The sequence below is a fragment of the Phyllostomus hastatus genome, unplaced genomic scaffold (assembly GCF_019186645.2).
Source record: "Phyllostomus hastatus isolate PE091 unplaced genomic scaffold, TTU_PhHast_1.1 phas_contig_1, whole genome shotgun sequence".
In the NCBI taxonomy this organism is placed as follows: domain Eukaryota; kingdom Metazoa; phylum Chordata; class Mammalia; order Chiroptera; family Phyllostomidae; genus Phyllostomus; species Phyllostomus hastatus.
The window spans coordinates 38220984-38248821 of NW_025333498.1; the positions used below are offsets into that span (position 1 = coordinate 38220984).

At 41.0% G+C, this 27838-nt stretch overlaps 1 protein-coding gene across 1 annotated transcript in view; it reads right to left on the reverse strand.

The window, feature by feature from the left end:
* LYPD6 (LY6/PLAUR domain containing 6) overlaps nt 1-26062 on the reverse strand; it is a 119493-nt gene extending 93431 nt beyond the window's left edge. The window contains exon 1 of the mRNA XM_045857976.1: nt 25877-26062. The gene's annotated coding sequence lies outside the window, so the exon portion shown is untranslated. The remainder of the gene's footprint in view (nt 1-25876) is intronic.
* Between the last annotated feature and the right edge of the window lie 1776 nt (nt 26063-27838).

Below are 27838 nucleotides of genomic sequence, written 5' to 3' on the forward strand. Positions count from 1 at the left end.
CTAAAAAGCATGTGCAAATGAATTTGGATAATGAAACAAACTAGGAAGTGAAAAAAATCAAAAGTGCATTTTCTTCAATTACTATCCATGTCATACATCTGATAAAGAATCAAATATCTCCTAAGGTAGTCATGAAATTTTGGACTCATGACTGACCCATCCATCCTGAGAAAACATTTAGTCTTTTAGAAAAGGGCATCGTCTCCTGGGCCTAAAGCAGATTTGAGCTTCATCATTTGACCTTTTATTTGCCTCCTCCCTAGCTGCTCCTTCTCCCTGCACTGTGAAAAGGAAGATGAGCATCACTGGGGCTCCAGAGAAGAGGCCAGCAGAGAGCTACTCCAAACCACTGACCCAGGAACACTCCTCCTGTCTACACCGTGTGTTACCCCGTGTTCTTCACTGAACCAGGAAGAGTCACAGCACACACGGTAGAAGTGAAGGGGGGAAAGAGGGTACCTGGAAGAGGCCAAGTAGTCATGGTTGGGAAGAGAGAGGCGATGTGTCCGTGTATCACTCAGGGGTGTTCAACATGCAGCCTGTGGGCCTGTGGGCCTGTGGGCTGCATGTGGCTAGGGATGGCTATGAATGTGGCCCAACACAAAATCATAAATTTACTTAAAACATTATAAGAGTTTTTTCTGATTATGTGTTGCAATGTATTTAATGTGTGGCCCAAGACAACTCTCCTTCCAGTATGGCCCAGAGACACCAAAAGGTTAGATACCCCTGGATAAGGAAGGAAAACATCTCATATGAATCAAGCTTCTCCAGCTCACTTTGATTCTTCTGATACACAGGACAGGGGCCACCAATGACAAGTATAATGTGGGAGTGCCCAGCCACACTGGATTGGTCGAAGTTGATATCTGTCCCAGGCTGGGTCAGTCAGCTCTCCTTCCCAGGGCTATTGACCCTGGACCAAAGAGAGCATGAGCCGTTCCTACATGGTGGCATTATTGTGAGATGTGTACACGTCAGAAGCACTGAGGTCACCTTTCCCACCTTCTCTGTACCTGGTTGCAGTGAGAACGGATAAAATCAACAAGTGCAGAAAACTCGAGACAAGGAGAGAGCACTAAATGCATTCCAGGCCCAGCTATGGCCCTGATCTCACGGTTGCACTGCCCAATTCTTCCCTCAATTACTCCATGCCTAATCATACACGGGAGAGTGGTGCGGTCCTGTGAGTTAGGCACACAGACCCAGAGTGCAAAGGCTAATCCTTGCAGAGTCTGAAGAAAATAAGTTAAAGTCAAGAAAAAGATCCATTCTCCTCTATGCATTATAATCCTTTAAAAATAAATTTTCCTTAGTTAATTTGAGTTGAGTTTTTGCTGCTTATGTACAAGAATCTAAATATTTGATAAAAAAATATTTTATCCCTGAGCATATTCAAATATAATAGATTTAGAAGGATGACTAGTTTGACAAGCAAAGACGTCCATGACATTCTGCCATCTAAGTGTTCCCTAGTCCTTTGCCTCAATGATAGCGGGGTTCTTTGGGAACTGCTGACTTGTATGTATGGATATATTTACATAGATATGTGTGTAGATTTATGAATGTCAGGGCTTTTCTTAGCACCAGAGGTTAAAGTCAACATGTCCCCTCCCTGATTCAACACAATCTCAAGATGATGTGAAATTATAGAAGAGTAACAAAAACAATTTTGCAGTTCTCAAAAAGTTGTGAAAGTTAATAATTTTCCAAAAGTATACACAAGAAAGCATTTAAAATGCTAATGTGATAAACATTACGTATGAAAGCATAAAAAATGTTTACATGGTGAAATTGATTAGAAGGCCAGGTGTCATGCAAGCAATTCGAACTGACACTTGAAGGCAGATTTAATTCTGATCATATCAGTGTAAAAACTGTGTGACTTAGCAAAAGGTGACGGCACCAAAGTATATATAATGATAGTAACAAGTTTCAATATTTAGAGATAGAACACTGAGATTCATACTAGTTTTCTTGGTCACATATGGGTAGATTATTCTATCAACCTGAAATACTCAAAACATTCTGAATTAACATTTCATGTAACTTTAAAAAGATGAAGTCATTTACCAGGAGCAAGCTTTGTCCCACAGAAAAAATATATATATAATTAATTTGGGCAACTTTCAATTAAGTAAATTCTACTTCTCTCTGTAACAGCATCTCAATGGCTGCTTCTTAACACACAAGCACTCTACACTGCACACCCATGCTGCCTCAAACCTCCCAAATGCCCAGTTCTCAGGGCTCAAAAGCTCCCAAAGCAAAGAAATCTGAGTGAGCAGAGTGCCACAATATTCAGCTAGGCCTGCCATGGTAGAAGCCAAGACTGTCAGGGTCAGCTTCTTCTCCAGATTCTGCAGATCACTAATATTCATGAACTTCTATTCAAACATAAAGCAGACTGGCTTTTTCATACAGTAAAAAGTCCATTTCTCTCGAAGCCTCTTTAACCACAAAGTGAAGGGAGAAGGTGAGCACAGGTGAATGAGGGACTCCCTTCACAGTTACCCAACCACACAGAATCTATGTCATAGATGCCTTCCTTTAGTGCAAAGTCAACAAAGGGGCCAGAAAGAGCCAGCTGTAGCCCCGCCAAGTCTCTTGTTTCTCCAGATGCTGAAGAGCTATGCCTCTGGTTCCAATGGCTTTGTTGTTCTCTTTTAAAATGCTGTAGGAAAGCCCTGGCCACGTGGCTCAGTTGGTTGGAGCATTGTCACACATGCCAAAAGGTTGTGGTTTTGACCCCCAGTAAGGACACACAAACTGGGTTGTGGTTTCAATCCCTGGTAGGGGAAGGTACAGGAGGCAACCAATCAATGTTTGTCTCTCTCACATGGATACTTTTCTCTCTCTCTCTTTCATTGATACTTCTCTCTCTCTCTCCCCCTTCCTCTCTCTCTAAGATGAATAAACATATCCTCAGGTGAGGATTTTTTACAAAGTTTTAAAAAATGCAATAGGCAAAAAGTTACCTAGATAGCCTGAGCTACCAGAAGCAACCTCCACATTACCATTATCGGTGTCCACCTGTTAACCACCTTAGACACCAATGCAACCTGTCCACAGAAATACTGCAGAGAGTGTGTTTCAGTGTGGGGGTTGGGGGAGGGAGGCTGAGGGAACCAGAGGAAAGAATCCCAGGATCTTTTGTTTGCATCTGTCTGACATCAGTCCCTATCCCTACACCTTCTCATGCCCAACTTTGCATAAAACTCCTTTAAAAATACACTGCTAAAGTGGCATTCAATTTTCCAAGCACAGCTTCAGCCCCCTTGCATGGAAGGCAGACCCACCAAGCCTGTTCCTCATTAAGCAATGATATTTATGACAAGCCCACTGTTTCCACCATCATCTGACTGGTGCCAAAAAGTTTTGATTTACAAGCTAAAGAGTCAGAGAAAAGGGCCTTAAAAGGGCTTCAGTGTGGAGAATTCTTTTTTTAATGAGCACATTTAGGTTGCTATGAGTCAAGTTCAAAATTCAAGTCACATATAAACAATTTTTATAGGGGGAGGAGTAACCTGATGTTCAAATTCATTTGCCTCCCACTTCAAAGTAATTTATCTTCAAAATTTCTGTGAAAATTCTACAGAGTTGCCCAGAAAACGGCACCAACCATCTGTAAGTAAAAACAAAAACTCTCTGTAGTATATATCACAGGTTCAAAGCACTTTGGCATCGGCAGATTGAACACGTTATTAAAAGAATTTAACTGCAAGAAGAGCTACCATAATTACACAGCAGCTGGTCTAATGTTGACAAAACAACTTTTAAAGGCTTTCAGAAGCCTTAAAGGCTAATCAATTAAAAAGGCATGAATAGTAATGTGCATCCTGTCCTGAACATTGCGAGCTGCACCTCCTGCAAATACAGTCAGGTTTTCATTCTGGAACAATCATTTCTTACATCCTACAATTAAGCCAAACACGAGAATAAATTCTAAGTTGTGTCTAGGTGAGACCATTATACTTAAAGTAAAATAACTCCATAAAACCTAATTATAAACACTGAACTTAATGAGCATTTCCATACTAGCAAAGTTATCATCAAAATGCCAACGGCTCATGCCAGAGTCTGTGCTTACTCTACCAAGAGCAGGCAGAGAAGCGTTTTGGATTACCATCTACATTGGCCAATGATATGCTGAAGGCAAAAAGTATGAATGAATAAATGAATGAATGAATGAATGTTGAAATAAGTCTGTACACTGCATCCAAGAAACACTGACTTAGTGCACTAGAGATTTGCCTGAGTGGTCATGTGAATGACCCCTCTGCCAGGACCAGCCAATTTCCTTCAATGTCCAGTTGAAGTCCATCTCTCACAGGAACCATTCTCCATACTTCCTAAGAGGATTTTTTGTTTTTGGAATCCCTTACATTCAGAGAATTGGAAGGATTTCACATGTCATTGGATCCAATCCTCTTCCTAAAGAGGCCAGAAAGCTTATGCTCCCCAGCAAACTTGTTCTATAAAAGGCCAGGTAGTAAATAAGGTAGGCTTTACAGGCCATAAATTCTTGTCATAATACTCACCTCTACCATTGTAGTGTGAAACCACCCATGCACAAGATTTAAAGAAATGGACATGACTGGATTCTAATAAAACTTTATTTATAAAAAAAGGCAGGAAGCCGGATCTGGCCCACAGTCACCAATTGGCTGACCCTTGCTCTGCCTGCATGTGCCCTCTCTTTCCCATTCAGTGTCCTGGGAGTCTCTTTGGGAACACCTCCAGTGAGTGGGGCTAGCCCCCTCCTGGCAGCCTCTTCTATTTTCTGAAGCTGTCCCTTCTTTTCACTGAAATGAATCTCCCTGCACCTTGCCACCACCATCACATCTTAGTCTTCTGCACACCCTGTCCTCTCCTCAACCATTTCCCCTCCCAAGAGTACTCTGCATAAATGGGCTTTCAAAAACCATTTCTTTAATTATGGAAAATACCACAAGTTTTGCCTTCCGGTGCCCCAGAGAGTAAGTATAACAATTCTTCTACCTGATGGTCCAGAATGCACTTGAAGACCACTGTGGAATACGGCATTTACTGTCCGCACCACTCATCTGGGGTCTGTGTAGTAGTATTTTTTTATTCTTAGTTTTCCTCTCCCATGTACACATTTTTTCCATTCTACCTGTTTACATGCACAGTCCCTAGTATGTAAGCTCCATTCAGTTTTATGAGTGAGAGTGGCAAAATGACCTTAGAAATATCAATCAACAGACTGTTTTAAACACCTTTCTCTGCAAATTCAAGGAAGACTGTTTCTGACACAGTAGGTGGACAGCTCCTGCGGTCCCAGAGAGATGCTAGTGTGTCAGACTTCTTCAACTGTGAAAACTGATCATTGAGAGGCAAAAGGCCTCCTTTCTCTATCTTTGACCCCTCACCAGGGTCCTGGAATATACATTTAGTGTGCATTCTCCATAACACCAACATTCCAAGTGAGAACTCTGAGGCAAGGCCGTTAGTCTGTCCTTGTCACACATTGCAACCTTCCTCCTTGTCTTTTAGTGGCCCTATCATGGTCATTTGAATATCCTGTGCTATGTATCCTTTTCCTAAGTAACCCACACCCTAGAGTACAGTACCACACACACCATTGGTATTATGTGAAAACACACAGTAGGACTTCAATAACCCACTCTTAAATTTTAAAAATTAATAAAAACCTTAAGAGTGCCCCTTATAAATAAGCAATCCTCAGGATCTGAAATTGGATCCCTCACAGAATCCCTACTTTCTAGACACTAGTAAAATAAATGTTTCAAAATGCTGCCTCTAAAATCTATTCTTCAGGAGAATTTTATTATGTAATCAGGAATAAAATATTCAAATATTTAAATAGGCTATTTTGAATATCATGCTTTTTTAGCACCAAAAGTCTTTAAGACAATAACAATTACCCTGTCTCATTTATTGTCATTCTACCTGTTTATGAGGCTTCTCCTCACTCCTGTGAAGGGCAGGAGGGAGCTATTTCACCAAGTCCTGTCCTATCTCCAACCTCTACAAGTAAGCATGGGCATTGTGTCTGTGCATGGAACACATGTTGGTGCACACTCACCAGGGTGGTGGAGAGGCCCCACCAGGGTGGGGTGGGCCCCTTTCCACCCCATGCTCCAGAAAAGCATGCAAGCTGTCAGCTGGAGCCGCGCCGTCCCATACAGTAAGCACTAGCCACATCACCACTTACATTTAAGTAAATTAAAATGAAATAAAATTAAAAATCCACTTCCTTGACTTTACTAGCCACATTTCAAGAACTCTGTAGCCACATGTGGCCAGTGCAGGTAAAGAATATTTCTGTCACCATGGAAGAGACTAGAAAGTTCTACTGGACAGGGCTACTGGGCTCACCACACTGCTTTTCCTCACACCTAGCAGTTGGCCCCCACACTGCCAAGGTCTGCTGGAGCAGTTCTCTGTGTCCCCTTGCCACCCAAAGGAAAAACGGGGATGGGGAACCATCCCACCTGGTCATGCCAAACAGTCAACACCACGTTGTTTTAAAGGCATTCTTCAAGTAAAATGAACCGAAAAATACATATTTTGTCCTCACCTCAGGGAGTTCTGGCAAACTCCACAGCTTTTGCAACTTTATGAAAAACTTTTACACAGAATAAAAATAAGACTTGATTCTCATCTAGATTCTAATAAAAAAAAGAGGGGGAAGAAAACACAAGGCAAAATTTCTCTGTTCTGAAGCTGGCATCCTTTGTATTATTTTATGAAGTTCATTTTTGCTTTAATTATCACTTTCATCAGAAAAAGAATGCAGAGTGTTTTCTTTATAAAATATTACCCCTGAGTTCCAGCGAAAACATACTTATGTGCCTTAGATTTATCACCAGACAAGTGAAGTCATTCAATAATCTGCCTCTAGGTAATACAGCATATAATTTTGCTCTGGTTTACTTAAATTGCTATTTCTCTAAAATCCAAGAAGAAGAGAAAGTTGCTAATAAATTTTAAATTTCCCACAGAGTTACTTTGCAGAACATAAAATTATGAGAGGAACTAAACTCAAATTCCAGGCTGCTTTCTGAAAGATGAGATGACCTCTTGATCATCTATAAAGTCTGTGAAACATCTGTTTTGATAACATATGTACTTAAAATTCCCCACATGTCAGTTTCAAGTTACTGCAAAATATAGGGCAGCACCAGCTGCAAGGATTAGGAGGAAAAGCTGTTAGCAAAGTGTCGGAAAATGTTCAAGATTTTAATGGGACCGCAGTCTCACTACTATTTGCATATCACTGTCTCCACATGTGAGAAACCTGCTGTGACATTGGTATGTTTTCCCTACCACCTTCCTACTAACGGACTGTGGTGTGTTTACTTCTGGTACCTCTAACTAAAATGCCCTCCCCTCATTATTCCTACCCCTACCAATATTACCCATCTACGAAGGTCAGTTAAATTCTCACTTTCCATGAAAGTTGCTTCATCTCTTTTAGCCCACAAATCCCTACTTCTCCACACTGATGTAAAATATTAAAGGCACAAATCCCTACTTCTCTGCACCTCTACTAAATATGAAAGGACCACACAGCTGCCTCTTAGTTGTCCTCACTCCACTCTGCCATGCTGCTCTCCTCTTCTCCTGCCCGTGGATCTGCTCCGGTTTCATGGCTTGTACAGATATAATGAAGCTCCCAAAATTACATCCTCAGCCCAGATCCATTTCCTGAACTCACACACATATTTCCAACCACCTACTTCTTATCTCCATTCAGAAGTCTAACAGGCATCTCAAATGTCAGGTGCCTTAAGCTGAGCTGATCCTCCTCCAAAACGTCCCCTACTCAGCTTTCCCATCTCTATGAATGACAGCTGACCCTTCCAGTCATCAGACCCCAACACTTGAAACCATCTTTCACTGTGCTTTCCCCTTCATGCCCTACCTCCTGCCCTCTGGTAAGTCCTATCTCCTCCACTCTTTCCAAATAGACAAGAAATGCCCCTTTTCACCACCTTCACTGCAACCAGCAGGTTCTGAGCCAACATCATCTGAATTATCGCAACAACCTCCTTCCAGCCTTGTTCCCTCCCACCTATTATTTATTCTCACAGTAGCCATTGATCTTTTCAATCATTTTATTAGGTCACTCCTCAGTACGAATTCTTTCAATGGCTCACCAAATCACTTGAAGAAAGAGAGGGGAAGGAAGGAAAGGAGGGAGGAAGAGAGGAAAGGAAGGAAGGAAAAGGGAGGAACAGTGAAAGAAGACCTTTGCAATAACTTCTAAGGCCCAGTGTGATGGATGGCCTGCCTCCTTATGACCTTGTAGTACTCTCCCCCTGGCTTACTCCACTCCCACCACTGGTCTCATTGCTGTTTTGAAGGCACCATACATGATGCCACCAGAGCACCTTTGCATTTCTGCCTGGAAGACTCCTCCTGCAGAGGTCCCCATGGCTCTCTCCCTTACCTGATCCAGGTGCTCATGTAACACCTTCACAGTGGGGTCTTCCATGACCACTATATTTAAAGTTACCAACTGTCTCCTGCCCTCTCTGACACTCCCTCTCCATCTTCCCTGATTTAGTTTCTCCATAGCACTTATCACCATCTAACACACTGCACATTACTATATTATTTCCTTATTCCCTGCTTCTGTCCCTCTATGGATTTTTGTGAGTGTTATTCACTGCTTTATCCCAGAGACTTTTTCTTGTTTCATTCACTACTGTTTCCACCTTGAACACTGTGCTTGGCACAAGTTGGTCCTCAAACATTTAAAGAGAGGGACAGAGAGAAGCCAATTCCGAGTTCCATTAAAACAGATGTCATATGGTATCCTTCCTTTTTATATCATTAGGTAGAGCACAGAAAAAGTACTTGTTGCCTGATTATTGCCATGTTTGCATTGGCAAATGTAAAATATTAGGTCATTCAAATTTTTGGACAAGTTAAATGTAGACAGTGTTGCAATATTAAAATATGTAACTATTTTTAAAACATTTCAAAGCCATTTAAACTTAAGCTCATAATCTCTATTTAAGTAGGAACAATTCTCAAAATCACCGGTAAGAGACAGTTTAAGTGTTCCTTGAAAACGACACAAATATCCACCAAAAAAATATGGGAAAGAAAATGTCAGTGCTGTCAATGTCAATGCCAAGCCAGGAAACAAGTCATTTGTGTTCTTTGTGTCAACAGCTTGATTATGAAAATGGACAAGGGCTTTTAACGACTCTATTCCACTCTGGCAAGCAGTGATGTTGTGATGACCTAGACAAACTGTCAGGGAATTATGGAAATCGGGGGAATACAACAGAGAAAAGAGCAGCCTTTCCTCTCCTGTCTGAAAGACAAGGGTGTGTATACACTGTCCTCTCCCAAACAAGTAGCATTTAAATAGGGAACATACTATTGAGTAAGTCTGAGAAATGGCTGAGGAAACTCAATCTTTCTACACATCCAGAGTGTTGCCTATAAAATGTCAACAATCAAGTACAGACCCAATGCAAACTAGGTTCTTTTTCATATGAAAAGATTAGGCAGAAAACTTTATAGAATACTTCATTCATAAATGATTGTTCCAAAGGATGAATGCTGTAACACGCCAAAACAAGCCTACCTTGTATTTTACGGCACTCAGTCCCATGGTTCCCAGAGTTCAGTCCCACAGAGAGCATCTCATTCCTACACGAGAGGACTTGGGTCTCTTCCAAAGTCTACTGAGCTACTGCAGTACAGAACCAACCATACAGATACATCTGCTCTGTTTTGTGAAATCTGCACAAAAAGTTCTATAGAAGTATTTTGTCTGTGTCTTTTCATAAAAACAGGAAAATAAATATTAAATGCTAATTAACATCACATCTGTGGGTTATACAAAGTTTACTTTTAATTGTTAAAAATAGTGTTGTATGGCAGGTAATGGTTACACAGTTGGCATGATAGTAGTGACAATGATAGAAGCACTGCTCATTAACTAATCTGTCCATTTATGCAGAAAACACTGGTTGAGTGAGAACCTCTGTCATTCAAATATCTACTGAGCATCTACTCTCTGCCAGGGCTTGCAATGGGTGATGAACTACTGCATTGTTCATATGTTTAAGGGAGCAGAAAAGGTGGCCTCTAAAAATGAGAGAGCTGAGTTAAAAAACTGGAGCACAGCGTGGTTGGGAGGCCTTGCTGAGACAACTCAAGGATGTGAGGAACCACAAAACCACTGAATCAAGCCAATATTATAATATGCTTTTTATCACTTGGGGGAAAAAAATCAGCTATCAGTTCACCAAATTTCAAAATTCAATTTATAACATAAAAACATAATCAATGTATATAACTAATTCCAATTTTTTGTTGTTTATTTGGGTTTTTTTTTTAGAATGAGGGAAAGGGAAGGAGAAAGATAGAGGGAGAACCAATGTGTGGTTACTTCTTGAGCACCTTCAACTGAGGACCTGGCCCACAACCCAGGCATGTGCCCTGACTGGGAATTGAACCAGCAACTCTTTGGTTCACAGACCCATGCTCAATCCACTGAGCTAAACCACACAGGGCTAATTCCAATTTTTTAACAAGAAAAACTAATTTGAAATACTGATGTCTCATCAAAGACAAGTTTGATTCAAATACAGAACTTTTGACAAAGATTCTTACAAGTTTTAAATACAAGTGGAGGGTTGACAACCAAACCTTGGAAACAGAACATATCAATTTAACATAATTGGAAAGAGAAATCAGTATCCAATTTTGGCTTTTGTATCCTAACATTGTCTAATAAACTATTTCTTAAAAACATATAAAGGAAGCTGAACTCATAGCCCACTGCAAATTGTCTACTATAGATTTCCTGTAGGTTATCTATAGAGATTCAGGTTTGTTTTAGAGAATTCACAAACTATAATAATTATACTGTGAAAAACAGCCACTGTGAATTCTTACTCTTTCTAACCGAAGAGACAATAGGTGGCCACCACGTGTTTGCCCACCACCAAATCTCTGGAAACAGAGGAATTTTAGTAGGAGCACACTCCAGTCCTGGCCATGCTGTGTCGTGGACATCTATCTACACATGCCTCCACTGCCTTCCCCAGAACACCCCAGCTGTCACCAGCTCCTCCTCAAGCACAGGGTAAACTTGGCAGGAGCCAAATAGAAAATCCAAGATTAGTATTGGTGGGGCAAGGTGTGAAAATATCTTCTGTAATCCTGAATATGAAGGGGAGAACAGCGCATATTTTGTATATATCCAGTATTTGTCTTTTTATCTTTATGTTATAGCTCTGTGATTAATTGCATTGCTTTGCTCAGAAATACCTTCGTCAGAATAAAATCTAGGTCTTTTATAAACTGTTCTTTTCTGAAATATTATTCTCTCTATTAACATAAATGTTTCAATATTTTTGTTAGGGTGTTTGTGTGTGTGTGTTTGGGAATTTGTTATGTGTGTTTGATTGCCTGTGACTTTAGTCTAAATAAATATAAAAGTAAAGGGGAATATGTATAGCTTGCAGGTTTGCATCATCTCAACAGTGTTGTTCTCTTAAACCAGATGCAGAAATTTTCTAACAGCACATTTTTGATCAAAAGGTTTATATACAATACACACTTTGCTAGAGAAGAGGCTAGGGGCTAGCTTGTAAAGATACAGGAGAAGAGACGAACTATCTAACTGTAGATTCACAGACCTTAACCCAGAAGGACCTTGGTCACCAGCTAGTCCAGGATTTGGTGTTGCAGAGGACATTGACCCTCCGGATGCCCTTCAGAATGGGCTCCACTGTCAAACAGGTTTGGGATTCACTGAATGGAATACCTCCTTTCAGAGATTTAGAGTGATCATTCAGGTACTAAAAGTCCTGAAAAGCCTTGCAATTAAAAACATTATCTAATCCATTGTTTCGAGACATATTCGACTATTGTACATTTTTTCCCTTTATCATCCCACAGAACAGTGTCTCTTCTTATAGATCCTGCTCTAGAAATGCTGGTCTTGTAAAATTATTTTATAAATGAGGAAACTGACATTCATAGAGGTTAAGTGGCTTAACCAAAATCGGGTAATTAATTAGTGGTTCATAATTTGGGAAATAGCATGAGAAGACTTTAAATTAAAACTGGCAAATAAAAATAAGCAAATATCCCAACATCTTTCCTTTCCACCCATACCTACCACAAAACAGTTGCCTCTTTTGTGTTTATCTCAATCCTTTTAGTTCTTTTTTTTTTTATACTCACCTGAGGACATCTTTATTTACTTTGTCTTAGAGATAGAAGGTAAGAGAGAGAGAGAAAGGGAAAACAACATCGATGTGCCAGAAAAACATTGATCCATTGCCTCTCATATGTACCCCAAATGGGGACCAAACCCCCAACCTAAGCATGTGCCCTGACTGAGAATCAAAACCACAGGCTTTTGGTTTATGACACGCTCCAACCACCTGAGTCACACTAGCCAGGGCCCCTTGAATTCTTATATACCCTCAACTTTTACTTGCCTACTTCACCAATATATGTGACTATTAACCAGCTTGGATGCATTCATTAGCAAGCATGGCCATCCCCTCTGGGAAACCTTTTAACAATGACCTTTCAGGCTCTATAGTTGAGACAAGGACTTACCAAGGGAGTGGCTTTAATGGAGGCCGTGGCAGGATCACAGCCAATCAGTAAGGCAGATAGAGATTGGTGGTTCTGTTCAAATTTACGTGTTTATTTTAGGGCTCCTCTAGATAAGATCAGAATCATACAGGATCAAAAAGTTTTCTTAAACTGATTATAAAGTGGTGATCTTTTAGCTCCTTTTCTATACTCTTTTCCTTTCCATTTCCCATGTTCAGCCTTATTCAGTGCACTGCTTCTCCTGCAGAGATCTGAAACCCTTATACAATCTCACAACTGCCCGGAAGCTGTACGAAATGAGTTAACCTGCCCGTCTTCAATGTCTTCCGGGCACCATAGCACTCTACATTTCTTCAATTTGCATGGCCTAGCTGAAAATTACCCCTTCGAGCAAAGGCCTCTCCTCTATAGTTCCCAAGCCAAGAAGAAAGTACTAATAGAAAGTGTACCTTTCTTCAAAATGCTATTCTATTATACGATATGTATTGCCCTTCATTTAGAAAATTGAGCCTCTAAATAGCTTTGGTGGGAAAAATATCTTTCACATCCAGTTGGTTCCCACTTGCCTGGCTTGCCTACACCTAAGGATAACAACGTTGGCAGTATTAGAAGATGAACCCTGAGTTGTTTCTCAGGACTGGGTGGAGTTGATGCTGAGCCAGCCACATCTCACCTGGTGCTCCTTAAAACAACACGTCAAGTCAGCTGGCTGTGATTCTAATCTATGACAACGCAACAGGAAGAAGAACACTGACTATTAGAGATTAAACAGATCAGGCTTTGTGTAGCTCTTAGTTTAAAAAGTGCCAGCCCCAACTAAATGTGTTATTCTCTTCTCTGAGACAATTCATGAGAGTTTTTCAATAGCATAGAAGCACTTCCTATATCTTCACCTATATATATGAAGTTTTTATATGTTGTCTTCTATTTTATTAGAATAAGAATCCAAAAACAAAACACTGAATGTATTCTATATAACTAGTGAGGTAGCCACCAAAGAAAAAGAACACTATTGAGGCAGTAAGGCATTACATGTGAGTAATTAAATCTGGGTAATGAGAAGGGGAGTGATTATTTTCTTCCTTGAATTTTTTTGTTTTTGGTTTAATAGAAATTATCTACACTTTTAAAAGCAGAGTATAACTTAGTTTGAAATATAAAGAAGCCAGCTTTTTACTTCCATCTATGAAGACAGCATTCCTAACTCTTTTTTACTCACTCAAGAACATGTTTATTGATTTTAGAGGCAGGGGAAGCAGAGAGAGGGAAAGAAACATCCATGTGAGAGAGAAGCATTGATTGGTTGCCTCTGGTGCGTGTGCCCTGAGCAGGAATCGACCCTGCACCCATTCTGTTTCCGGGAAGACTCTCCAGCCAACTTAGCCATACCAGCCAGGGCGGCATTCCTAACTTTCCCAAGTTCTAGGTCATGGTGAATAATGACTTATCTAGGACATATTCTATTCCTAGAAAACAACAGCAAGGAAGTGTCTCGATGGAAAATTGTCCCAGCTTGTGGTATTTGTTTGTTCTTTGTGGACATCCAGAGATTCAAATTAGGTGGCAGTTGTCATAAAATACAAAACCTATTCCTTCTATTTAAACTAGGCTTGTGCATTGTGCCCCCCTTCTTCTCAATCTTTACAGCTTTTCTCTACAAAAGTTACAATTCTATCCAATATATTTAATAAGGGCTTGCTCTGTGCAAGACAATAGGCTCATGCTGACATTCAAGAGAAGTAAGACATAAATAATAAGCTAGAATGTAAAAGATAGTATGTCAGTACAAAATACAGGTATAAGTAAAAGATTAAAATTTACACTAATGGGGGAGTCAGGAGAAAGGACGTCTTTGGAGAAATTGCATTTGAACTAGCTCTTAAAAAATAAATAGGATTGTCAGCTGAGAAATAATAGATGGAAACACTCTCTTGGCCAAGGATATGCTTGACTAAAAACAACTTAGAATCACTACAAAAGTTTCTATGAATTCATTTGGTTGGGTGATTGGGAATATAAACTTTTAAAAATTCCATGAAAGAAAATTCTTCTTTGAAGTTATACATAAAAGAAAAACTGCCCTGACTGGTGTGGCTCAGTGGATTGTGCATCATCCTGCAAACTGAAAGTTTGCTGGTTCAATTTCTGGTCAGGGCACATGCCTTGTTTGTGGGCCAGGTCTCAGTAGAGGGCATGCGAGATGCAACCAATTGATGTTTCTCTGGCAAAACAATGTTTCTCTCCCCTTCCTTCTCCTTCCCTTCCCCTCTCTCTGAAAATAAATACATAAAATATTTTAAAAAGAGAGAGAAACCATGCACTTCTAATAACTATTCCTTTGATCTTGTACAAAAGACACTGCATAAATACAGAATATTACTTCTATTAAAGTCAATATTTTTAAGTGATAATATTTTTATAAAAATTTACTTAAAAGTAAATTTTTGTATCTTCAAGATGGAAAACTAAGAAATTAAATGTATTCTGCATGGAGAATTAAGTCAAAGAATAGCATAGCAAGAAGAGAACAAACTCGAGAGAATTGCTAGATCTCTTAAATTATTTATTATAGATCTCATTGTCTTAGAAGCCAAAAACTGTCCAACTTAGGTTGATCTAAATACCAATGTTATACCACACTTTCAGTTGCTCAAAACTATTTTATTAGGTCATCATTAATGAAAACTTTTAAATGTCAAAAATATATGTTGGTTCCAACTCATCTGGGAATTTAAAGTTCAATTAGGGCAGCCCCTTGATTTTATAGTTCAAGCAAATGAAGCCCAGACAGTGGGTGACTAATTTGTTAAAGGTCATCCAGCTAGTTAATGATAACCAGTTAAACTGGAACAAACTAAATAACTTGCCCAAGGTCACACAGTTGGCAACTGGTAGGGCCAGAATTACAACACAGGAGATGCCAGGCCTCTAACCTTTACTCTACACTTCCTCTCTGCCAATAAAAAATTAACAAAATCCCTCATAAGCAGGTAGACTCCTGTAGATGAAAAGTCATTCGTATAAAAAGTAGAGAGTAGTACATGCTACTATTATAAGTGTGGGTATACATTATCTAAATTGCCTCAATGGCAGGCAGAAACTAGTATTTCCAGATGTCTTGATGGAAACTTAAATAATGTATATATTTGCTAATGTATTATACTATTTGGTACTGGAACAAAAAAAAAATGAGATAAGAATGACCCAACCTTTATTTCTCCTGCTTTTCAGGGCATAAAATATTGAGAACTATGTTTTTTTAAATGTTCACCCAAAGTCCTACCACTCAAACACATTAAATGTATTATTATTTAAATGTTTTTAACCTTCACCTGAGAATATGTTTGGTTTTAGAGAGAGAGGAAAGAGGAAAGAGAGAAAGAAACATGGATGCGAGAGAGAAACATCAATCTGTTGCCTCCAATATGCACCTTGACCAGGGATGCATATTGGAGCATCAGATGATGCTCCAACCTACTGAGCAACAAAGCCAAGCCTATATTATTATTTAATCATTTAGAATGCTTAAAGATATTTGTTTTGGTAATTCAAGTAACAATCAAAATTTTTTAAAAAATGGCAGAGATAGTGAAATAATCCTGGGTTTATGAATTCTTACATCTATGGCTTCTAAAAGGTCTATCAAAAGATGAAGTTTTCACCAGCCAAGATGGAGGCATAGGTAGACACACTCTGCCTCCTCACACAACCAAAAATAAGGCCAGCAACAATTTAGAAACAGGATAACAACAAGAATTGACAGAAAATTGAACTGTATGGAAGTCGGACAACCAAGGAGTTAAAATATACACATTCATCCAGACCGGTAGGAAGGGCAGAGTCAGGCAGCCTGGCCGAGAGGGGTCGGGGCACAAAAAGCGGTGGGACTGGGTGCGTAAGGTATCCCGGGTGTGCAAGACCACAGAGGGCAGACCCTGGGCACGGGGTGGCAGAAGGGCAACCCAGTGAGGCTACAATTATGAAGCGAGGCACTGTGAGCAAGGCACTTGGCTGACAAGTCCCAGCATCGGAAATAGAGTCTTGGGGCACTGGTTGAAAACACCTGTGGAGGCTGAGGCAGTGAGGCAGTGTGAAAAATTCCCAGACTCATAGGAGAGTTCGCTGGAGAGACCCACAGGGTCCTAGAACGTGCACAAGCCCACCCACACGGGAACCAGCACCAGAAAGGCCCGGTTTGCTTGGGGGAAGCGGCAGAAGGGACTGAAATCCGACAGAGGGCAGAGCGGGCACCATTGTTCCCTCTCAGACCCCACCCTCACATACAGCATCAAAAACCAGCAACTGGGTTGCCCCACCCTGATGAACACCTAAGGCTCTGCCCCTCATACATAACAGGCACAACATGACAAAAAAGGGGGCGGGGGGGATGGTTCAAACAGAAGAACAAATTAAAGCCCCAGAACCCATCCTTTTAAGCAACCAAGAGATAGCCAACCTATCAGATGCACAGTTCAAAACACTGGTGATCAGGATGCCCACAGAATTGGTTGATTTTGGTCACAAATTAGATGAAAAAATGAAGGCCATGCTAAGTGAAATGAAGGAAAATGCACAGAGAACCAATAGTGATGGAAAGAAATCTATCTCACATCAATGGAGTGGACGAGAAGGACGAAAGAAACAACTGAACAGAAAAGAATGAAGAAATAAGAATTCAAAAAAATGAGGAGAGGCTTAGGTACCTACAGGACATCTTTAAATGTTCCAACATCCAAATTATAGGGGTACCAGAAAGGGAAGAAAAAGAGCAACAAGTGGAAAAGTTATTCGAACAAATAATAAAGGAGAACTTCCCCATTCTGGCAAAGGAAATAGACTTCCAGGAAGTCCAGGAAGCTCAGAGAGTCCCAAAGAAGTTGGACCCAAGGAGGAACACACCAAGGCACATCATAATTACATTAGCCAAGGTAAAAATGCAGGAGAGAATCCTAGAAGCAGCAAGAGTTAAGGAGACAGTAACCTACAAAGGAGTTCCCATCAGACTGTTGGCTGATTTCTCAAAAGAGACCTTGCAGCCAAGAAGGGGCTGGAAAGAAGTATTCCACGTCATGAAAGGCAAGGACCTCCATCCAAGATTGCTCTATCCAGCAAAGCTTTCATTTAGAATGGAAGGGCAGATAAAGTGCTTCTCAGATAAGGTCAAGTTAAAGGAGTTCATCATCACCAAGCCCTTATTTTATGAAATGTTAAAGGGACTTATCTAAGAAAAAGAAGATAAAAAATATGTGTAGTAAAATGACAGCAAACTCACAATTATTAATAATCACACCTAAAACAAAAACAAACTAAGCAAACAACTAGAACAGGAACAGAACCACAGAAATGGAGATCACATGGAGGGTTAGCAACAGGGGAGTGGGAGGAAGAGAGAGGGGAAAAAGGTACAGGGAATAAGTAGCATAGATGGTAGATAGAAAATAGACAGGGGGAAGGTAAGAATGGTATGGGAAATGTAGAAGCTAAAGAACTTATGACACATGGACATGAACTAAAGAGGGGGGATGAGGGTGGGAGAGGATGTGCAGGGTGGAGGGGAATGAAGGTGGGAAATGGGACAAATGTAATAGCATAATCAATAAAATACATTTTTTTAAAAGATGAAGTTTTCACATCCAACACTTTCATTACACCTAACAACCTATTATGTGGTAATCATTCACACATACACCAAGACACTTTTTGAACCTATTTTTTAATTGTAGCCTCATCCCCTTTTGGCAAAAAAAGAGAGTAGGTAGAATGCAGGACAGGAGAAAGTGTATTATACAGTCTTTGAATTTATTGCAGTATGTCTAAAATTCCTTGCTTTCAAATATCAACAGGTGTGTTCGAGTTTTTTATTTTCATAATAAATAATACAAGTTCACTTTTTCTGTAACTATGAGCATAAGATTTGACTTTCTGTATCTGTCTACTCTTCTTTTGTAGCAACCTGATAAAGGTAAAAATGTCAACTGGACTGCTAGTATGGTAACTCATCACCAGTTATAACTATGATCCCTAATTGGTAGACTGAGATAAACTAAAATTACCTAATGAGGACACACTTGGTGCATCTTGGGGCATCTGAGGGCCATTATTCTGGAAGTGGGGACTATACAGGACTTTGGAAGCTTTTGTCTATGGAGCTATGCTACAAGAAATAGATATCAGCTCCTGAATGCATGAAGCTTCTAAGTCATGATGGTCCCCATACCCATTCAATGTGGATTTTGTCTCCTTACACCTGAGCTGTGCCACATGAACTGCTAAGGATCCCCACAAGGAAATGCCCAATGGCAAGCAGTGGCTCCCATACTATAGCCTCTGGTTACATTGGTGTCATGGGTGACTAGTGGGAGTCTTGGAGTCACACTAGTTGAATCTAAGAAGATTGCAATAACCTTCATAATGTATACATAAGAATCCTCACCCATGAGCCTTTATTTTTCCAAGCCGAAGTTCTTTTCTTTATACTCTCTCATCAGATAACAACCACCTCCCACCAAGTCCTCATTCACAATCCTAGGCATTGATTTAATCATTTGAGTACTTTTACCTGGTTTCTTCATGTCTGTCTTAATTTAAAAATGACAATAAAGGTTGCATGCAGTAACATATATACCAGATTTTACATAATAACAAGATAAAATCATCTGTTCTTCTGTTAAGATTCTTTCTGACAAAACCAGGTATATTACTGCATATTTTGACCAAAGCACCTTGTTAAGCTGATGTTGGGGAACAATATACAGTGACTCCCAGGTTTCTTCCAGTGACTGGTGTTAATATTCAATTGTTAATACTTAGTCATTTGTGGTACGTATTTCTATCTTGCAAAGATTCTAGCTTACCAGGAAGGGCCAGAGCTCACAGGGATAGCTGAAGTCCAAAGCAGGAAGGGAAGATGGTGAACTCAAGCCCAGACCTGAGAGAAAAATAAAATCCAGAGCCAAGGAAACAAAACTCCTGTCCACAATCACAAGAACATAAAATAAGCAAGGGGCAGGACCTAGATCAAAACTCGAGAATAAGCCAGAAGATCCTACATGAGCAACACAATCCATTGTTGTGGCCTACCAGTTGCTGGTACAAGGAATGTCAGGATGACTTACACATCACAAATTAAGACTTGAATCAGTCACAGGCCTTCAGAAAATAAAATGGGTTCTAGGATCTCTTCTTATTTCAAATCCCTGTAAGCCTATGAAAGCTGTCAGCCCGTTCATTCAATTCAAAAAACATGTATCAGGGGACTGCTACATGCCAGGCACCAAGGAAAGCATTATAGAGTCAGAAGAAAAAGAAACAGAATTGGTCTGTGCCCTCATGTGGTTTATATGCTAGAAAGAACTCAACAATCCTTCCATTAACTTGGTTCTTCATATCCTGATGGTTACAGAAAAAATGGAACACCTTTCAATTTCTCAGTTCTTACTATCTAAAGAAAGCACACTTTTTCCTAAAACCAATACAATAAGAAGTATTTAAACATGCTGTCTTTTATAGGGAAATTAGGGGGGTAAACAAGTAAAATTTGCAACTACAGATTTTAGAAGACATAAAAATGATAACTGAGCTTTCCTTAAAGTTAGACTACATGAAATCTGAGGTTATAATACTACATATCTTATATTCATAGCACTTCTTCTTATAAGAGCAATACATGTTCATTGTTGAAAGTTTGGGAAATACTATAGTAAGACAATAAGAACATTTGTAATCCCATAATACCTAGATATAGTCACTGGTAATATGTTGACATTTCTTTCTACATAGATAAAGAGATAAATACAGATTTACATAAACTTACTTAACGACTTGTTTTTTAAATGGTACCACACTAGTATAGAATTTTATATCCTACTATTTTCTTAATATTGACTTAAACTTGCAGGCACACTTTTTTATATTATCCAGTTATGCTGACTGCTGATAGAAATAAAATTTAAAACCATCTCCTGTAAATGTGCTTGACATCACTTTTCCCAAGTATACTTATCTTCAATCTTCCATTTTAACTTGAATCTTCTATTATTTTTTTCCCATTTAGATGGTCTTTTAAGTTATTCCTATGGTGCAACTTTATCAGCTTGGTCTTCACTTATACATATGAACTGCAAGTCATCTGTAAACATTTATATAATTAAATAAAAGCATCCCCAAACTACTTCTTGTCCACTCTGAGAAGTGTCTATATCTCTCCACTCTGTTTATTCTTTCTCTGTCAGGCAAAAAAGTTATGAATAGGGAAAGAACTGAGATTTGAAACCTGGTCAGGCTTTTTGGAATTTTAAAATGTCACATTTCCTGTAGTGGCAAACATATTTCTCCTTTAACTGTAATACCTTATTCCTCTTTTGTTCAAAATACATTATATTTGCTATAATCTATGTTTGCTTTAACTACTGATCTCCCAGTTGTCCACAGGAACGTGGATGAGGTTTGAGGCTCCAGGATCCACCCTCAAACCCTTCCCCAACAAGAGCCCCCCCAGGATGCCAGTCAATGCCCCAGAGAGCTGTCACTTATACACTAAGCTTCTTCAACGCACTCCACTCGAGTGATAGCCATCTAGTCCTGGTGAGTTATCTGCACCTAGTCTGCTGGTTAGATCTGGAATATCCAGAGCACTTGCCATTTCCTCCAATGTGTTTATTACTTGAGAAATCTGGCTGTAGAACTATTACTCAGCAAAATCAGAAGCACAAAATTCATTTACACTGTATATTCCTTCTTTTTATTTTTGAGTATATGTTTGGTATGATGTAAGCCAAGTGCTTCTACAATTCTCATTTCAAAGTATTTAAGAGTCTTTCATTATTGTCAAGGAAATTTCAAATTCGTTTTTGGCTATCTCATTTTTTGTGTGCCTGGGATCTGTCACCCTTCATGGGCTCAATTTAATAACCTGACCCTTCAAATAATCCTTTTTCATTACATGTATCTAAGTAAGCATTCTTTCTCTTTCCTTAACTTTCTTCTATGTGTTTTCAAAAAGTTTTAATACAAGACCTTTATTTTTCTTATGAGTTCCCATAAGGAAATTCATATACTCCCCACTTGTTTATGGGTAATTTGATTTGAGTATCTCTTTCCATTTTTCCCCCTTAAATAAATGTCTGCATTTGAATTCTCTTTTAGAAAACTGTTTATGTACTTCATGTTTTTTTCCTTGAAGTCCCCTCTGCCATTAGAATATGGAATGGAATGGAATGGAATGGAATGGAATGGAATGGAATGGAATGGAATGGAACAGGACAGAACGAAACAGAACTAGAATTGGAATTGGAATTGGAATTGGAATTGGAATTGGAATGAAAATACCTATCATTCAGTAAGTGCTCCAATCTGCATTGCATCTGCAACACACTCAGTGAACATTTCCTGAATGAATATATGATACCAAGAGTCAACAATCATGGGGCATTTACTAGTAACATGTTCCATGCTAAGCACTTTACATGCATCATGTCACTAACTCTCAGGGGCTAGACTGTAAAGGTCATTGGCGAAGAGTTGTCTGTGTACCCCTATCACTTATAGCAATGCTGGCATATAGTAGGTGATCACTATATATTGCTGTATGGATAAACTGAAAATCTGCATGAGTTAGATGCCATTATTATTCATGATTTACACATAAAGCAAATGAAGCACAGAGAGATTCAATCACCTTCTGAAGAAGTATATGTAAAGCCAGGACTTGAACCCAAAGCCCACATACTTAACTAGGATTTGTTATTAGTAAATTCAATACCTACCTATATGAATGCAAAAAACTTAACTCTGTTCATCTTAATAAATAGTATGCAGTGTTAAATATTGTGAGCAATGATTTTCTAAGAAAAAATGTACAGATGATGTTTTCAGTAAATACAGTACCCCTCCTCCCATCCACAGTTTTACTTTTCTCAATTTCAGTTACCCATGGTCAACCACAGTTTGAAAATATTAAATGGAAAATTCCATGAGTAAACAATCATAAGTTTTAAATTGCACGCCATTCTCAGTGGCATGATGAAATTCCTCTCAGTCCTGCTCTGTCCCACCCGGAACATGAATCATCCCTTTATCTAGTGTATCCACACTGTATACACTCCCTGCCTATTATAAGTCACATAGTAGTTCTCTCGATTATCAAGTCAATTAACTACTTCAATATTGCAGTACTTGTATTCAAGTGACCTTTATTTTAAGTAATAATGGTCCCAAAGCCATTCACATAACTTTTACTATAGTCAATTGTTATAATTGTGCTATTTCATTATTAATTATTGTTAATTAATTATTGTCATCTTTTACTATGCCTAATTTATGAATTAAACTTTATCATAGATACAAACACATGGGAAAAAACGTAGTATATATAGAGTTCTGTACTATCCATGGTTGTAGGCATTCACTGGGGGTCTTAGAACATATACATTGCAGGTAAGGGGGTAACTACTGTAATCAGATAGACAGATATCTGTAAGCGCCTTGCTAGCTATGCAAGTAAAAACATGATTTCTCTTGAATCAATTTCTTCTGCTGCATTTGTACACTAGATACTGAGGATTGTGGGACTTTTGATAAGTGGGTGTTTCTTTTTTTTCCCCCAGAGCAGTTCTGGGTTTATTTAAGTAATCTGTTTTGTCAATTCTTTTAAAAATAAAAATGACACTAGTGAAATAATCATTTATTGGAACTGTGTTATAATTGCCAAGAGTTTACGAGTAACCTGCTTATAAAATGGGAGACTTACATGTCTCTCAAACATCTCTGCTACTTCTAGTCACCTGATTACCTGAAACATTACCATTAGTACATGATTTTTAGGGTTTTGAGTTCTTGGATATTTAACAACTCATCAACAAAAATAATATATCCCTTTGAAAAGTATAGTTATTTAAATCCATTATTAGCTTTTTCCTTAATTCTGTATTAGCCCACACCCTAGTGGGAGCTAAGTGATATGTGGCAGAGAGCAAAGCCTTTTGGGAATGGTGCACAGGGGTACTGAAGCCATGGGCTGAATACTAAAAAGAGGTGCAGAAATTAGAAGTAGAAAGACACCAAACGTGCAGCCCAGCATACAGGAAGAGAGGGAGGGCTCAAAGAGCAAGAAAGGGAAGAAATTGGGTGGGGGAGGGACTGGATTGAAACTCTGCTACTCACCTTGGAAAAGTCACTTAATCTCAGAGCCTCAGTTGCTCCACCTATAAAATGAGCGTGATAAAAACATGACTTCCCCTGGCTGGCGTAGCTCAGTGGATTGAGCGCAGGCTGGGAACCAAAGTGTCCCAGGTTCGATTCCCAGCCAGGGTACATGCCTGGGTTGCAGGCCATAACCCCCAGCAACCACACATTGATGTTTCTCTCTATCTCCCTCCCTTCCCTCTCTAAAAAATAAATAAATAAAATCTTTTTAAAAAAACATGACTTCCTCACAGACACTTTAATAGCAGATCTTAATTGCATGTAAATTGCACAGCATAATACAATATATACTAGTGGTGTTGGACTTGGCATTATTTTCTTGTAATCAGTCCATTTATGCATTCTGTGATATAAACATCTTACAAAGACCATCAACAGCTTCAAAATATAGAGCCATGAATCATAGCTACTTTTTTTTTGTCTGGAACCATTTTTTTTTAAACCAATGAGCCAATTCACAAATTTAACGGCCTTTGTGTGTCTACAAGCTCAGGAAGCTTACTGTGTGCTCTATGGACTAGAGTTCTGTAAAACCTCTGTTTAAACAAGGAAGCTTCTTTTAAGTTCTGTTTTCAGTCTGAGGCCTTTGGTCAAGGTGGAAACTAAAACTGAAAACAGATAGATGTTTTCCATTTAAATAGGTTTAACATAAATGTGCATTAAGCCATTTCATGGCCGATTGCACAAATATCTTTTGCAAACTTGATACACGTGAGCACATAGACAGTAGCCATTAATGTCTTCTAGAGAAATAAGGTACAGATCCAAAATTTTAAGCAGCCACCCTGAGTCCTCTCACTCGAAAGAAAATGTAATGGCTTTAAGGGAATTGCTCTAATAATATCACGGCATCTGCAATGGCTGGCCAGAGCAGAGCCAAACCAAGTACATGTCACTGTAAGTCAATTTAACAAGAAATAAGCTTCCCCCTGGAGAATCTAAACTCCCTAGCCTCCCACAAAGAAAATTGAATTTTGGAGGTCACACCTGGAGTAGGTTACCAAAGGGAGATCTTAACGGTTTTTGTTTTGTTTTGTTTTGTTTTGTTTTTTGGTCGTCTGTTCAGGGAGGTCAATGCTATTCTACCAATAAATGGCTACCAAAAATCTGCTTCCCCCTCAACCCCCACCCTCCCCAATCACAAAATTATAACAAGTCCTTCTAGTCCCAGAGAAAATGAAAAATTATCGTGACACTTAAGATGCCAGGGACCAGAGCGGATATAATCATGTTCAAACATCAAGTTTTGAATCGCTCAGTGAGGAGCAGGGTCGATATTGGGGGCGGGGGAGGGGAGGGGAGGAGAAGGAAGAAGAGCTCCTGAGACTGTGGCGGGGGTCAGAGTGAGTCAGAAACACCGGCAGAGAGCTGAAGGCTAAAACTGACGGTTTAACCAAAGGTAAATCAACCGAACTGCTGTTACCGAAAAGAAAAGCAAGTCGCCAAATCAAGCCCGGGCGAAGCCGTGGCTGGGTGGGTGGACGGTCCCTCGCCGCGTCGCGCGGGTGGGTGGTCGGAGGGCCTGGTGAGTCCTCGAATGACTGGAGGTGCCCCAGCTCCCTGCACCTCGGGCAGAGGCTCTGGGTGGGCGCACCCAGGCCGCTGCTGCCGCCCCCCCCATCCCCGCCCGCCAGGCAGCAACATGTGGGGCGCCGCCACTCCGCCGCCCAGGAACTCCCTCTGGCTGGAGTTCCTGGTGGACGCACGCTTGGCCCTGGGAAGGTGCTTAATTACTCTTGGGAAAGATTCCTTCAACGTTGAACTTGGCAGGTCCCGACATTTCCAACCCACCCCCTGCGCGCCAGCACTACACACTGGCACACACACACACACGCCCCCCTGTACCTGCCCAGGCTGCGCGCAGTGCTGGCTGCCCACTCCGGGGCAAAACACCGGAGCGGACGCAGAGACCAGGACCCCAGCTCCGCTGGCCCCGGGGCAGGGGGCACAGGGCTGTCTCAGCACTGGGTAGCTCCAGGGACAAATCCCACTTCCCTCTTGGTCCCGGCTCCGCAGTAGTTCGGGCCGCTGATACCAACCCCGCGTCCTTTTGTGCTCTCCTGGGAAGCCCGACTCTACTCACCCGGGCTGCGTGCGGATTCCGGCCGCCAGTGGCAGCCCGCTGCCCCATCCCACGAACACTGCGGCGCCCCCAGAGTGTGCAATGCGGAGCCCAGCCAGCGCGCGGCCGGAGCCGGAGAGTGCGGGGAGCGAGCCGGGGAGGGAGGAGGAAGGCGGGAGAGAAAAACGCAGCGGGGAGGGTCGGGGGGCGGCGAGGGGCGCGCGCGCCACTCCCACTCACGCGGGGCACTAGCCGCCGCCCGCGGCCGCGGCCGGCCAGCCCGGCCTCAAAAGCCGCGGGACCAATCAGTGCGCTCGGGGGAAGCCGAGCCCTTCTCGGGGCAAGCTCATTGGGTCGGTGCGCACGACCCAACTCCCTGAGTGTCCGCTGGACGCCGAGTCTGCGAACTCCCGCCCTCAGGATTGGACGGCCAGGCACGGGTGGGACACACCGCTCTGCGCTCGGGCTGGCGTGGTGAGTGAGCTGAGTATGGCAGGCAGAGCCCGTGAAGCCCGTTCCCAGTGAGCGTTCAAAACGCACAGTGTTTGCTGAGGCTACAGCGATTCCTTCCTGCGAGCGACACCCTGAGCCTCTGGCCTCACCCTGGAGAGCAGCTGAGTGATCGAAGTCTGGCAGTAGGAAACGGCCGCAGCCAGAGCTTACTCCCTGCCACTCCCGGGGCCTCACGAAACCCATTGTACTTAAAAATCGGAGCTGAAAAGCTAATCGAACTCCGAAACCAGGTTAGACCTAGACCACTTAACGTTTGCAGTAGAGGACTTGCACTGCAGAGCGAACAATGTAGGGGAAAGAGAGTCTGCGAGGCAGGTCTTAGGAAGTGGGACTCCGGTTGTGGGTTTTGGTGGACAAAATTCTCCCACCTTCTGGCATACCCTTTCCCCAAGTAAAAGCCCTTCTCCTCCTCCCAGCCTCTCATAAAGCATTGATTTTTTTTTTTCTCGTTGTAAATCGTATTTGACTCTCCTGTACTTTTCAATCCAGAGCCTCAGAGTGGAGGCGGAGGGCGGCCCTAACCTCCGCCCCTCTGAGGACCCCGGAGGGCTGGCCTGGGAGAAGGTGATAGGGAAGGTCCCCTGGAAGGTCTGGAGGAAGGATTACGTAGGTCTACCCGAGAGCCTGGAGCCGGCGGCTAGGGACCGCCGCACCTCCGCCAGGTACCTGGGCCTGCAGGGCTGCCTTCCCAGGACAGCCCGCCCCAGTAGCTACATTTATCCACTTTGGAGGCCCCTCGATCTCCACCTTTCTATTCTTCGAGCTTCTCTTCGAGCAGACCTCCTCTGAAACTCCCCCTCTCTGCTCTTCCCCATAATCTACTCATAAAAATATCTTAAAAAAAAAAAAAGACAAACAAAAAAAAAAACCTCCCTTCCCATTCCCTCTGGAAGGGCCTCGGATAACGTATTTTTTTGGTTAAGAGCTTCTGAATCTCAGAAAGTTTTTCTCTGATTCAGTTTATGTTAGAACCTTTGGGCACGGAGGTGGTCACTGCAGTGCAGTCTCTCTGTGGGGCTAAATGAACTGAACACGAGTTAATCAAACCGAACCTGGAACTGCCGGCAACTCCGTGAATGGCAATCTGGTACTGATGAGGGCACGTCCTGGGTGCCATCACTGCCACTTACTTGGTTTCCAGGGAAGAAATTCCTTCTCCTAAAGTAACTGTCCATATACGTATTTCACTTGATTTTGAATTTTTTTAATTAGCTCAGCTCATAGTTTAGTAAAAACTTATTTGGGTTCAAAATGAAGTTCAATATATTGCCGCAGTTCATGGGACTCAGCTCCTGGTGAAGACAGAATCCTTAGGATCTCTTTTTTTTTAAAAAAAAGTATTTTAAAAAAATGATAGAAAAATATACGCACTCAAAAAGTCGGCAGGCAGGGGTTATCTCTGTGTGGTGGGATAATAGATGAATTTTTTCTTCTTTATACTTTACCATATTTTCTAAAGAGTATGCAACA